The sequence below is a fragment of the Alligator sinensis genome, unplaced genomic scaffold (assembly GCF_000455745.1).
Source record: "Alligator sinensis unplaced genomic scaffold, ASM45574v1 scaffold544_1, whole genome shotgun sequence".
In the NCBI taxonomy this organism is placed as follows: domain Eukaryota; kingdom Metazoa; phylum Chordata; order Crocodylia; family Alligatoridae; genus Alligator; species Alligator sinensis.
Genome location: NW_005841937.1, coordinates 2,587,142 through 2,602,323, shown reverse-complemented (window position 1 = coordinate 2,602,323; position 15,182 = coordinate 2,587,142).

Genomic DNA, 15,182 nt, shown 5'->3' with positions numbered 1-15,182 from the left:
TGCATCTATGTTTGAGGCACGGGGGAACTTGCAGCTCTCCCTCTGACCCCCTCTCCCTCCCCTCCCAAAAGACCTGGCACCTGCCTTTCCAACATGCATCATAATGTTTGGTGTGCTGCAGTGTGTGTGTGTGTGTGTGTGTGTGTGTGTAATCTCTGTTGTGCTTTCCTGCACAGTGATGACACACTGTCAGGGAAAATGCAGATTTCTTTTTGTGGTGGGGAAAGAATCAAGACAGACTAACAAATGGTCCCCATTTTCAAAAAAGGGAAGAAGGAGGACACAGGAAACTATAGGCCCATTAGTCTTACCTCAGGCCTAGGAACGCTCTTTGAGAAAATTATCCAGGAGCACATCTGCGAGGGGCCAGCAGGGGAGATTATGCTTAGGGGCAATCAACATGGGTTCATTAGGGGCAGGTCCTGTCAGACCAACCTGGTTGCCTTCTACAACCAGGTCACAAAATCTTTGGATGCAGGTGTCATGGTGGCCATAGTCTTTCTGGACTTTAGGAAGGCCTTCAACACTGTCTCTCACCCTATTCTCATTAAAAAATAATGCAACTGTGGTGTCGATGCCTATACAGTCGGATGGGTCACAAATTGGCTGGAGGGCTGCACCCAGACAGTAGTGGTGGACAGGTCATTTTCAACCTGGATGTGAGCATTAGGGGTCCCCCAGGGCTTGGTCCTCAGGGCCGCACTGTTCAACATCTTCATCAGCGACTTAGATGAGGGGGTAAAAAGCACCTTGTTCAAATTTGCGAATGACACTAAGATGTGGGGAGAAGTGGGCATGCTAGAAGAGAGGGATAGGCTACAACTAGATCTGGACAGCTTACAGGGGTGGGCAGATGAGAATATGATGGGTTTCAATACTGACAAGTACAAGGTACTGCACCTGGGGAGGAAGAACCAGCAGCATACCTACAGGCTGGGGAACTCCCTTCTAGTCAGCACAGAAGCAGAAAAGGATCTTCAAGTCACTATTGATTCCAAGATGAACATGGGCCAACAGTGTGAGGAGGCAGTCAGGAAGGCTAACCGCAACTTGTCATGCATCCACAGATGCATCATGAGCAGGTCCAAGGAGGTGATCCTCCCCCTCTATGTGACACTGGTCAGGCCGCAGTTGGAGTACTGCGTCCAGTTCTGGGTGCCGCACTTCAGGAGGGATGTGGACAACATGGAGAGGGTCCAGAGGAGGGCCACTCACATGATCAGGGGGCAGCAGGGCAGGCCCTACAAGGAGAGGCTATGGGATCTGAATCTGTTCAGCCTCCACAAGAGAAGGCTGAAAGGGGATCTGGTGGCTGTCTATAAACAGGCCAAGGGAGACCAGCAGGCAAAGGGAGAGTCCCTGTTCCCCCAAGCACTACCGGTAGTAACAAGGAATAATGGCCATAAATTAACTGAGAGTAGATTCAGGCTAGAAATCAGGAGGTGCTACTTCACAGTCAGGGTGGCTGGGATCTGGAACCAACTTCCAAAGGAAGTGGTGCTTGCTTCTACCCTGGGGGTCTTCAAAAGGAGACTAGATATTCACCTCGCCGGGGCCGTTTGACCCCAGTACTCTTTCCTCCCATGGCAGGGGATCAGACTTGATGATCTACTCAGGTCCCGTCCAACCCTACCAACTATGAAGAACAAATAAGAGGATTCTGGGGGAAGAATAAGTTGAAAGGAATGGATAGGGATAACAATAGGGATAGTAGGCAAGGGTAAATAGGAAAGGATTAGATACAATTTACAAGAAGAGACTAGCTAGCAAGAGACTAAGCCTTTCAGACGCTGCTGCTCTAAAAGAGACAGCTCACAAAAGGCACAGATCACTTCTGAAACAGCTTTCTATATTGTTCCTACGTCCCTCACCCAGAGCACTGTGAATGGAAGGGAACTCAGAGAAAAATTATAGTCACTGGCCAGGTACAGATGCCTATATCAGAGCAGTCTTTCCCACCTCTCAGCCTTTTCCATATATGGAAAATCACTCCATCCCCCACCTCTTCTCAGTTTGTTAGCTGCAAGCGTTCCGAATCTCTCCAAATCGATTCAGAGGCTTCCGAATTGATTCAGACCTTTTTAATGGGTCTCCCGATTCAATTCAGATTCAGAGATTCAGCCACCGAATCAGGCCGAATCTACTTCTCCTCCACATTGAATTGGCTACCGAAGCTTCACACAGCCCTAAATACAGTATGTTTAATTTTCAAAACAAGCCAGGGTTATGATTTCCACATGGCAGTACAGTTGCAGAACTCCCAAAGTATGTTAGGAGACTGCTTGTTGTAGAAAATTAATGATGAGCTACAAAGCCTTTCACAACTCCTCTCCAACACCAGTTAGAATCCAATCCAGATCAATAAGGTTTGAAATCTGTTTCTGACAATTGCCCTGGTCTAAATGAAATCAGCTGGGAGACTCATTCTAGTTGTCATGGGAGGAATATCAAGTATTGAGCACAAAGACTAGATGGGCATGAAGACTGAACAACCCATTCAACTAGAGAGGATCCTGAGAGATGGCTGACACGCAGCACTTTAAGGAAGCGTTACTTTTACAACCTGTGCCATTCCTGTTCTCTGGAGAAATAAAAGTTCCCAGTTTCTAGTATGTGACTGGAAGTAATATCCTTATGAAGCAGAAAAGGCTTTTAAGTATTTATTATCTGATACAGTCTTCTTGTTAATGTATTATGGTATCACCAGAAAAAAAAAAACATTCTTTACTTGGGGCCTTGTAATTTGTGCAGGTATTTTAAGTATTCAAAAATAAATATTTTTCTCATCACCCATAGCATAAATTCAGAAAAAAATATATAGACTCAGCAACCACCTGGGCTATAATCTGAACTAATAATAAGATACAGCAATAAGACACATGATTTGAAGGCTGTTTAATACCCTGGGGGATATGAGAAATAACTTAGTGGTGATGTTGTTTTACATCTGCAGTTTGTCACATTAATTTAGCAGTAATACATCAGCCATTTTTTTTTGTTTAACTCCAAAAGCTTCTTAGTATTCATTCAGTTAACATGTCTGAATGCACATCCAAGTCAAACCAGCAAACAACGTGGCTACATTATTGGCAAAGCCTTACCATCACACTTGAACAACTAATCATTAAGGTTAATAAGACTTTAAAAAAAAACCATAAAGCCCTTTTGCAGTCAGTCATAATTCTGGCAAAATTATTCTTCATAGCAGAAGCTTTCCATGTTTGGTCTCACTCTGAACCCAGCCATTGCCAAAATATGTCAAAATATGATTCAGACATCTTTTAAGATACCAGCATACAAAAATAAAGCAGTTTAAGATGCTTATTTTTCCTCCCAGATAACTAAAAATGTGCTTATATTTTAAAACCTGAACCTTGGCAGTTTCCACCATTTTGAATTAAAAGTTAGTATATATTCAAAATAGTCCACTCTGGTAATATTAGGCACATAATAGAGACATCAAAACTTTGTTTCAATATAAAACATTAAGCTCAAAATGGCTGCCAAGTATTACATCACAAGTCATGTTCATTTTTACATTCGAAACAGCTTTTTTCGGGTAACAAATAAACACGTTTCTTCAACACTTCCATTGCACAATACAGTTGTCAGCACTGGAATTAAATATATGCTAGAACATAAGGCCCCACAACTCTAGTTGGTATCACAAACTTATTTGCTAATAAAACTATTCCTTACCTTTTATTTTTTCAGAGTTAATATATATTTTGGAGCCTGTACTGGTAAGTCAGGGATTCAGGTTTACCTTAAAATCCAAAATGCAAGAAAATATATCATTTTGCTGTAGTTTTTCCTAAATAATTGCTTCCATATTTTTGGCTCCCTTTGGTTGTAGTGTCAAATTGTTTTGATTATTAGCTGATGAAAATGAGGAAATTTTCTTTCCATTTTACTGCCATGCAAATCTCACCTAATTAGAATTACTTCCTTTCATATCATGACTCACAAGTACTGTTTAACCACTTCATTCAAAAAGTGCGCACTGTTTCCTTTTTTATCGCACCAGATTTTCAGATGTTAAAAGCTTCCCGAGAATGCGCAAAAATATTCCTCACACACATATCCTGAATGAATCTTAAAAGCCTAGCAGTGAAAATTTGCCTCAAGAGATGTAAACGAAAAAGTGTTGATACCCATTAGAGCTTGCAAAAAAGGACAATTTTCTTGCCATTTTCCAGTTGGTCTAATAAAAAGCATCATTTTGGAACCAAGAGTTCTAGTTTGTTTTTTTATGTCTTGATACCCATTATGCTTTGACCCTTCACTGCCTACAGATAAGAGGAGAGTGTTATGCAACTAAAAGCCAACCCAAATCCAATCAATTACCATTGTCTCAGTGGGCAGCAACCTCCTAGAAAGAAGGGTAATTGTCCCAACCTGTTATGACCACAGAGCTTCCTACTGATCAAACTCTTTGCTTCCATTTCTCTCTCAGCAATTGTCTCAGAGTAGCCTTAATATGTAATAAAAATGTTTCAACACACTATGCCCTTTAAAGTATTCATTTTTGTCCTAGATTACTTAAACACTTAGGGCCACAACCTCAGCAGTTTAAGATAGTAAAGCTCCATTGAAGTCAATGAAGCAGATAAGGATCTACCCCTTCAACTTTTATTCCTGTTTTATTAACTTAAAAGATTCTTATAAAATGGTTTGGGTAACAGACTTTTGTGCAACACTGCAATGTTTGTGAAACACTGTAATAAGCTCTCTTTTCCCTCCACAACCATTTGCTTTCTCTGATGAGTTAGAGAGGCTTATGTATACCTGTTTCTGCTCTCCTACTAGGCTGTTCCCCATCTACTTTTGGAAAGAGTATTTTCAAATCTTCAAACCCCATTTTCTGTGTACTCCATACTTATTACATTACACTTGCAAGTTCCTCAGTGGGGATTCCTCTGACTTAGAGACTGAGATCCTGTAAATCCAACTGACTTCAGTCACCCTGATTTTGAGTGCTGTCAATATGATAGTCAGTTGTAATTGTTAATAGTTATGTACATCTTTCCTTATTTTATTCATTTGTAATTGTACAGATTGTTGTTCCACCTGGTGCTTCATCTCATCAATATACAAATTTCATGAGATTACAAGAAGTGTGCGGGGGATTGGCTTTATTTTCCAGACATATGGAAAGCCCAGTCATGCTAATAATTCTGTAAAGTTTTTATTTATTCATATGTAGTAACATAATTTCAATGGATTAGAAGAAGAGCATCCCCAAGGCAATCCAAAACCAAGCACCATCAACCTTTTACTCGTTTTGGGACCAGGAAAGTGCCCGCATGATTTGAAATGTGAAACAAAGCTAGGTGCAACATCCAAAAGTTGATGCTTACCTCAATATATAACAGGTTAACCAAATTACTAGAATTGAATCCCTCACAACTGTCCAGATCCATCTTTACAACAATTTCAAACAGACTGTGTCTAAATAACAAACTATATTGAAATCAACTACAAAAACTATTTTTTGGCAATAGGGATGATTCTGTGTCTGTAGAAATCAATTGTTATAGCATTGACTCCAATGGGGAAAAGGTAAAGACTTAACAGGGACTTGTGTCACAGCAAAGACTTGAAAGTAAGTTAGGAAAGTTATCTGCATAAAGCTAAAGAAAGTTGGGTCCTGGCCTGACAACAGTTATTACACTTATGTCCCAGATGTTCATAAACAGCCACTGACATTTGGTGATTCAGTTGATAAATGACTGTTGCCATAAATTACCTCAAGTGCTGCAACTTCATTTGACTTTAAGGAGAACTTAGTACCTCTGGGTATCAAGCAAGTGTCTCAGGTGGGGCACTCACAAGCTAAATGACCTTCAATTAATCACATTTTTAACATCTTGGCCTTATTCTTTGTGGCTTTTCAAACACAAATTACTGTAACATCACATACAAATCATTTGAAGGATACATAGTTTAGACAGAGAAAGATCTGCAGCCAAAATGGAAAAAATATTCTTTACATTTCATTTTGTTATTCATTCCCACCTTTATATTTCTGAGCAAGTGCACCACACAGAATGTCAATTTTTGTATTCCCATTGACCTGCAGGAAAATGCAAGTTGTACATGTGGTACCAAAGAACATGATTTATGCCTCAGTATATTACATTTGATTTTTGAAATATTGCATATTTTGTAGGTACACTTTGGCATGAATCAAGGAACACACGTGTAACTTTCTGTTTCAAAGGTACTGATTTCCTATAGCAAATGCAGGCAGGATTCTATTTTTATTAAGAAATCTTCAAATTTATTTCTCCAATATAAGTGTTAAGTGGACTATTACAATTTCCATCATTCTTCAGAAAGCTCTATCATACAAAATATTCTGTATTTAAATAAAATAAATAAATATCAACAGTCATTAAGGTAGCTAAATATAGTATACACTATTACCCCATAATGCAAACTATTGCTACAATGACAATAAGCTATTATGAGTATGAAGAAGGATGAGTATTTTTGAACTACTCAAATTCATGGTTCTTTCTGTACAGTATATTCTATCAAAATCTTGTGTAACCCTTCTGACTTGCACTGGACAGCAGTCTTTCCTTTTTTGTGCCTCTGTGACCAGGTATTTAAGAGAAATTGCAGATTCATTGGAATCTGACAGACCACGCCATAAGCACTTCTGCTATGGCCTTAAATTTAAAACCTCTGGGCTGTCAACTGTGCCGTGCACCTTTGTGCCCACTCTACCACTATGCACCACCACCAGGGGCACTGCTCTACTTCTCCACGCTACTGCCACAGGGCACTGCTCCACCACTGCGTACCATTCATTCCAGTTACTAAAGTAACCCAGCTCTTTTAGACCTTGACCACACTATTAAGGCCCTGCCAGATGTACAGAAGAAGGTCCAATGGGATCTGATGCACAATCCACCCAACCACTTCTCCTGCCATGTGTGGCAGGAGACATGATTGTAGGATAGCACATGAGATCCCATCATGCTTTCTTGCAGAATTCATCTTGCTTTGAGAGTATGATCCTAGGCTCCCCTTGTACTGGCAAGTAGCAAGCTGTAGTCAGCTGTGAGAGCTCCCAGCCATGGGGATTCTCCTGGCCACACATTCAAGTAATGCCTTGATAGAAACCAGACACAATGTTATTCCACAAAAAATATAAATAATTTTGTGGCATATTCCTTATTTTGTTGTGCCATTAATTGATTGACCATGTGGCCAGGTCACAACTTAAGACATGATTAACTTGGTTAGTATCTTAACTGCAACTTCCGCCAGGGGCCTTAGAAACAAGTGGATAACAGGCCAAACCTAAACATCCTAAAGGGATTTGTACATCACAAGTATTCTTCCCTAAGTGGCTAGATAGTAAAATACCATACCATTCCCTTGAGGTACCTTGAATCTGGAATTTCTCCTGTTCCCCAAGTCTCCTCTGTCAATCTTGAGATGAGGGTCCTTCCATAGTAGACCTCCACACAAGTCATGCTGACCCCCTCAGCAACCTTTATCCAATCTTCTCTGACAGCATCAGTACCCTTATAAACTTTACAGATTCAGAAGTGGGGGAGGAGGGCAGAGCACACAAATCCTGACTCACTTGGGCTCACACACAACACAAATATATTAACAGGGTTACGTGTGTTCACAGTACAGTATAACAGTTCAATATATGGCTGGGATGGTGTAGTTAGGTATGATCCTGCCTTGCGCAGGGGCTGGATTGATTGACTTTGGGCATGTCTACATGTGTGCTTTAATGAGCATTAGCCTATTGTAAGGTGCATTAAAGAGTCACTAAAAATGTGCTATTTAGTTAATGCGCCTTAAAATAAGCTCATGTGCAGTAAGCGTCACTTTTTAAATGTGCTCTTTAATTAATGCACATTAAAACAGGGTAATGAGCATTTTCCTAGGATCTCGCAAAGGAGGCACTATGCAAATTAACTAAAGTGCACAAATGCATGTGTAGACACCCCTTGTGGGGTCCCTTCCACCCCTACTTTCCTAGGATCCTAATACTGCATATTATACATAAAAGCATGAGAGTACCCTTTGTTTTTACCTATTATTCTAAGGTATAAATATACCAGACCTCTCTGCAAATTACTTTTGCCCCTAGGAAATCTTCTGTGACCCACAAGTTTTGCAAGATAAAGCCAAAATCTACTGCAAGGGCTGGGAGGGAAAAGAAGCAGACTGACTACCATAGTTGTTCATATACCACCTATACCTTTTTCCCAAAAAAACAGCCCTCCAACTGTTGGGTGCAGGGAAAGCAGGGAAGCTATTTTTCCTCCACTGAAGTAGAAGGAAGCATGGGGACACTGTTGCAAGGTGTCTTCTGCCAGGCTTTAGAGTGAGGCAGCAGAGTTCACCCCCCATGGGGACAGCTACAGTGTTAGCCATCTCACACCCACAGCTCCTGCATTCAGGATCCCTTGCAGTCAGTATTCAGTCATGACTGGAAAGGAATACAAAGACCATTTCCCATGGAGAACCTAATATAATTTCCTTTCCCTTATGCACATTTCCTTTGTATGGGGCAAATTTGATCCCTGGTTTCTTTTACTGTGCTTTTCTCACTTACCATCTTACTGAATGCCACGTTAGACCCATCAGCTCTTACAAATAATATTCACACGTGGAGAGCTGAAATGTTTATTTAACCTTTCCTAAAGCAAAATAGTAGAGAGGGAGCTTTTGAATGAACCTCTACAAATCTGTTTTCCAGTTGCTCTCTTAGCTGTAGGTAAGCAGCTATACTGATCTGAGAAAAAAAGAAACATATAAGAATCATATAAATTAAAGGCTGGAAAGGATCTCAAAAGATGATCAAAGTCCATCCCCCCTGCTCTGGGCAGGAATACTGCTGAGATCAAGTGATCCCAGCAAGGTGTCTGTACAGTCTCCTCTTGAAGACTTCCAAGGTTTGGGACTGTACCACTTCCTTGGAAAGTTTATTCCAGAGTTTGGTCACCCTTACCATAAAAAAGTTCTTCCTTATTGTGCGGGCCGCCTCCCGATCCCATCCATGTCGCCATGAGCGGGCCGGGAGCGATATGCGGACCTGTCTTTGTGCACGCGGGCTGTGGCCAGCAGCCCGGGCACGTGGGGTCGGAGAGGACCGGTGGCAAGCTAGAATTAGTCACGGACGCGTAATGGTTGATTTAAAGATTGTTTACTTACACCGAAGATGGTCGCGGTGTAGGCTGGACAGTTTCCAGGTTCAGCTCCGCTTAAATCCTCATTAGAGGACTACGACTAGCTCTCTTTCTCCCACGGAGTTGTTGAAGCTCCGTGGGTCCGTTTATTCTATCTCCCACGAAGTTTGCTAGGCTCCGTGGGTTCGTTTGCGCGCACGGAGAGAGATACGTCTAGGAATCTATCGGCGATGGGGAGAGGCTCTTAGTAGTTGATCAGGCTACCAGTCGGTCCGAGATTTACGTAGAAGTCCACAAGGTAATCATGGACTCCTTGCCAGAATTCTCTCGGATTTCTCCCAGAATTCTCGGAATTGGGGTTCTCAGGATCCTCCTGAGATTCTCGGAGATCTCCGACTTGGGTGGAAACCACTCAAGCTTTTTATATGGCTAGCAAGCCAATCACTAGCTGCCACATGTGCATAATTTAACACAAGCCAATAATGGGGCTTGAATTAAAATACAAATGGCGGGAACTCTTTGCACCGAGCATTTCTTAGATGCAAAAGAAATGCACCATGCAAAGAAAGCTACAAATTGGCGGGAAATTCTCCCTTGCACCGGGGTTCTCCTTTACAGCAGAAAACTCCACCATGCAAAGAAGCTGCAATTTAGCGGGAAAAATAATTTAGCAGTGCCGAAGCGCACACAAACAAAAAAAATCACAACTTTGGGTTGTGACACTTACATCCAATCTGAAACCATCCTCTAACAGTTTATGGCCATTGCTCCTTGTCCTCTCCTGGGGTGTCATAGTGAATAGTTTATCTCCCAGCTCCCAATATTCACCCCTTACATGCTTATAGACAGCCACCAAGACCCCCTCAGTCTTCTCTTCCCCAGACTGAACAGTCCCAGATCCCTTAGTATTTCCTCACAAGGTTTGTCCTCCAGGCCCTTAATCATTCTTGTGGACCTTCTCTGGGCCCTTTCAAGATTCTCCACATCTTTTTTGAAGTGCAGTGCCCAGAACTAAACACAGTACTCCAGCGGGGGTCTCACCAGCACCAAGTAGAAAGGAAGTATCACTTCCTTAGCCCTGCTCGCAATACATCAGTTAACGCATCCCACTACGCTATTAACTCTGTTGACCACAGCATCACACTGGCAGCTCATGTTCATCCTGTGATCAACCATAATCTCAAGGTCCCTTTCAGCCATCATGCAGGCCAGGACATCTCCTCCTAACCTATATTAATGTTACTGGTTACTTCGTCCCAGATGAAGCACACTACATTTATCCTTATTGAACTGCATCTGGACTGCCCCATCCACCTTTCTATCTTGTCCAGGTTCACTTGGATCCACTTATTACCCCCTAGCATGAACGTTTTTCCCCATAACTTGGCATTGCCTAAAAAAAAATGGCCAGCATGCTTTCCACATCCTCTTCTAAAACATTGATAAAGATATTGAACAGTATGGGACTAAACACCAAACCCTGCAAGACACCACTGTCCATCTCCCGCCAAGACAACACAGACCTGTCCACTAACTCACTCTAGGTTTGACCCCTTAGCCAGTTCCTAACCCACCTGACCGTGGACTCTGACAGCCCATAATCCCTCAGTTTTTGTTTTTTTATAAGAGCATCATGGATTAGTCACACACAACCTGTCCGCAATGAAATCATGTTGGCTATCCTTCAGCATCATGCCTTCTGCCAATCTCTCAGAAATGGACTTCTTGATAATTCTTTTCCAAAATGTTACCCTCTTCCAAAAAGAGGACTATTAAAACTGAAAAGATAGAGGAAACAAAATAGGTATATTCTGCAATTGGTTGATTGCTGAAGCAATTTCTTTAGCAGAATAATAATAAAACCAAGGCTATGGTGTGGACAGATTTTTCTAATGAGTATTGCTTCCCAAATTTCTCCCTATGCACCCTCTGAGAATTAGATGCAACTGATACATATTACTGACAAGTTTTCATGCTCTTCCTTACCACCACCCTTTGTGAGAATAGATAGATACATTTTATTAACCACAGAATTGCTACACTCATATGCTTCTTGATACATCATAGCATGTAAAATCATTTACCTGCTGATGCCTTCTTAGTGATGTATCGCATTTCCTATCTGGATAAAGTATGATATTTTCATCAGAGGAGTAAAGGCTTTACCAGACACTGTGGTTAAATGAGCTCCCTTAGTTGGTTTGGTTGGGACATAATGGCAAGCACAGTTACTTCTGATTGATCCACCCACAAAATGTGATTTGAGAGTCTTGAAAGATTGTAAGGGAAACAAATTAAAAAAGGAAACAGAGAGGATTTTTATTTTCATTTTCAATTTTGGTGCACTTTTTATTTTGCTCCTCTACAGTGTAATTTTTAGACCAGTTTAAGCCATGAGTATTTTCATGGATTTCACTGGGCTGACAGGAAAAATGAGTTTTGCCTTTCATCTCTATATCAATGTTTATGTCCAAAAAGATGCATTGGCCCAAATTCTGGGCTGTGTTCCAGCTTTTTTACTCTGTGGAAAGCAGCTGGATATCCCCAGTAGGCAATTCCCTCATTACGGGTAGGGGCTCTGGATGGCAACAGCCCAGTGGAATGACTGTATGCTCCCCTCCCTCATAGTCCTATATTAGGATAGAGGAGGACCCTGTGGGTAGCCCCCAGGGGAAGTAGGGGGTAGGGGAACAGAGGTTGGAAGTTGGTGCTATCAGGGCATGGTCCATGCTAGTTACTTCAGCCTGCCTGACAATCCATTGAGGACCACCATAGCTCAGGCTAAAGGTAAAGCAGCTCGAAGGATTTACCTTTTGTAAAAATGTTACCACATTTCTTTTCTGGCCCCCTTTTCCCTCACTGTGGGCCAGGTAAGCAGTGCCAGGTAGGTCCATGGGCCTAATCCAGCCATGCAGGGCCAGTCAGGCTGGGGTTTAATCCAGCCACACAAATCCAGGATCTGATCAAGTCTCATGGGTCTGGTGGGATCAGGACCTGATCCAGCCACATGGGGCTTGGAAATTTGGTGGTGGAGCCATAGCAGTTTTAACTGCCCTGCAGACTGAATTACACAGCTCTGTGGGCTGGATCTGGCCTTTGGAGCACGGTTTGAGTGCCCCCTTTTTTGCCTGTTCTGCAGGGTGACACCTTACCATATCAATACAAGAAAACTAGGATATCTCTATTCTGCAGGCACAGAAGCAATTGCAGAGTAGTGTAGAGGCACACAAGCTAGCCTTATGCTAAGTAACTAGCTCAGTACATTACATCTTCTCATAATGAGGGTGTGGAGCAAGGCATTAATGTGACTTTCTATAGCTCTAGAGGCAGGAGTTCGAAAACCTGCTCTACATTCATGCTGAAAGTTGCTTGCAACTGACCTGGCTGTAAGTAAGTACCTAGTCATTCAGGCTGGGGAGTCCAAGGTAGTCAGATGTGATGCTAGCCACATCACTCTTGCATCTGCCATTACTTGTGGAAACTGGTTGCATTAACCACACTAGCCCAATGGCCCATTACCTTCAGATAAGGCTTCCCATTTAAATAAATCATTATGCATCTGAGGACTCTTTGAACTATTTAGGCCCATCAAAGATTGCAGGATCTAGTCTTATCTTTTACATCCAAAAATGGAATTTATGACCAGATACAGACATTACACTTTTACTGGTATAAGTGATCAGAAGCCAGTCTATGCCCATGGCATAACAGAACAGAAGTTCAGCACACAAAGACTAGTTTAACAATGGTGGAACCCAGTCTAAGATTTGCCTTCCCCACCAAAAAGTGAATATGTATTCTGTTCACTACCAACCCAAACTACGCCGCTTACAGAAAACAGTTTAACTTAGATGGATTCTGCCTTGGCCTTTTTGAATGTCTGTACCTAGCCTCTATCAGGCAACTTCAACAGCTTAGATCTTGTTAGATTGGACAAGGTTTTGTGTTATTTGTATTAAATGCAAATCCTTACGTCAGTAACCTTTACTCATCTAAGCCTTACCATTTAAATTAAACAGGTCTGCTCCCAAAAGCAGGAACAAGCTCCCGAAGAAGGAGAGTAGAAAATCTGTGCTATCTGAATATGAAGAGTTAAGAGTGTTACTGGTTACTGGAAATGAGCTGCTGCAAGAAGTGTAACTGATACAGCATGCTTATTCCACCTCCCACCCCCTTATCCCTTCCAGCACATATACAACTCGGTAAGGGTCATGAATGAAGACTTGAGACACAGGCATTTCTCATAACAGGTTAAGTCCTGGGAATTCACAGCAAGAGGAAAGGCTGTATAAGATGTCACTGGCCTTTTAGGAAAATGTAACCTAATCAAAGTGACAAATTTAAAAAGCATTTTGAAAATAGCCATTCCAATAGCAAACTGAAAAGAAATCCTGTCATAGAGAGAAACATAATTTTAAAACAATCCTACCCCCCCCACCACACACACACACACACACTTCAGCATAGCAACACCAAGTGCTGAACCAACAGCAGTGGAACTCTGCTCTGAATGCCAGATGATCCACACTCGGGGCACATGGTCACCGTGCACAGGGAGATGATTGGGGTCCGCTGAGTGTTAACACACGTGGCGAAATTATAGGGCTTGGCAGTGAGGATGGAAAACGGTCAATTCTGCACCAGTAATAAAAAAAATCCTAAGCTTTCTTATTCCTGGATCCTTTCATAGACAAAACTGTCTAGCATGACAGTGTCCCAGCATCCTCTGACAGTTCTGGGCTGTGGACTATTATGTGCTAAGGACTAAAAGAATTCTACTCAAACCTGTTGATGTTTTAAGCTAGGATGAAACTATGGCCTCAAAGGATAATGATCAGAGTTGCAGCACCATTCAAAATAGCTCTCACATTGTTTACATATTATGAATGTTTTTTAAGATAAATAATGTGTTTCATTTTTCTCTCCATCATATTTTACAGCTTTTGCTTTTGTTTTATCCCCAAGGGCTCATATCTAGAGCCGTCTTGAATTCAGGGAGGTAACTAAATCATGCAATTTAACCTCCACAAATAAAATTTTGACCTATTTTATCTTCCACCCAGAGGCTTTGAGCCAAAAAGATTTGAGATGGAAAGATGCCCAGATCTCTCTCAGCATTTACTCACTATACTGTCCCAACCTATTATATATTGCAATACCATCTGATGCCTTGAGAATACTACTGACGCATTTTGCAACCCTGTGATCCCTGACACAGTATGGTCTAGTCTAGAATAACATGTGGGTCAATGTTCCAACGGTTGCACCAGTTAGATGATGTGCATTCAGGTGCCAAGAGGAAAATGGTATTATAACACAGATGTGCTCCAATTCCAGTTGCACTCACACCTCTTAAATACTACAAACACACCCCCAAAAAACTTTAGAAACTATCTTGCTGGCAGTTTTTAATAGCCATCACCTCCATAACCATGGTGCATTTCTGGCACTTAATGATTAGTTCTTTAGACTAACCAGTTGTTGAAACCATACAACCCACACAGCTGTCTCCACTTAACTGTGAGCCTCTGTGACTGCATTCCAGCCATGGACCAGTTGATATACCACTTTCCAGGATATTTAACTATCAGTGTTTCTGTGGTTTTTAACAGTTCAGACTATTCACATTTCCCCTTTTTGTCATCTACCCTGTTGCAGTTCAACTAACCTTCTTTTTGCCATTACATGGATTATCTGGGAGCACTTATACAGTTTGGTCTAGTTGCTTGCTCCTGAATTTTGAAAAGCTTGTACTAGCTGTCTATTGCACCCCTCAGCTGGTTGGCAGCCTAGTGAATTCCCAGTTTCAACAGAGAGATTCTGATTAACTGTTTGGGGTTGTGTTTGGTGATGTTTGCCAGACATTTAAGGCTGGTGAAGGAACAGGAATCACTGAAAATGGGAAAGAAAGGCAGAGTTTAGCTGTGGGAGCGAAGAGGAAGTAAAAATATACATTTGAACACTTATCTTGCTGGGATCCTTTGACCCTAGCTGACTTCCTGTCCCTTGGGCAGG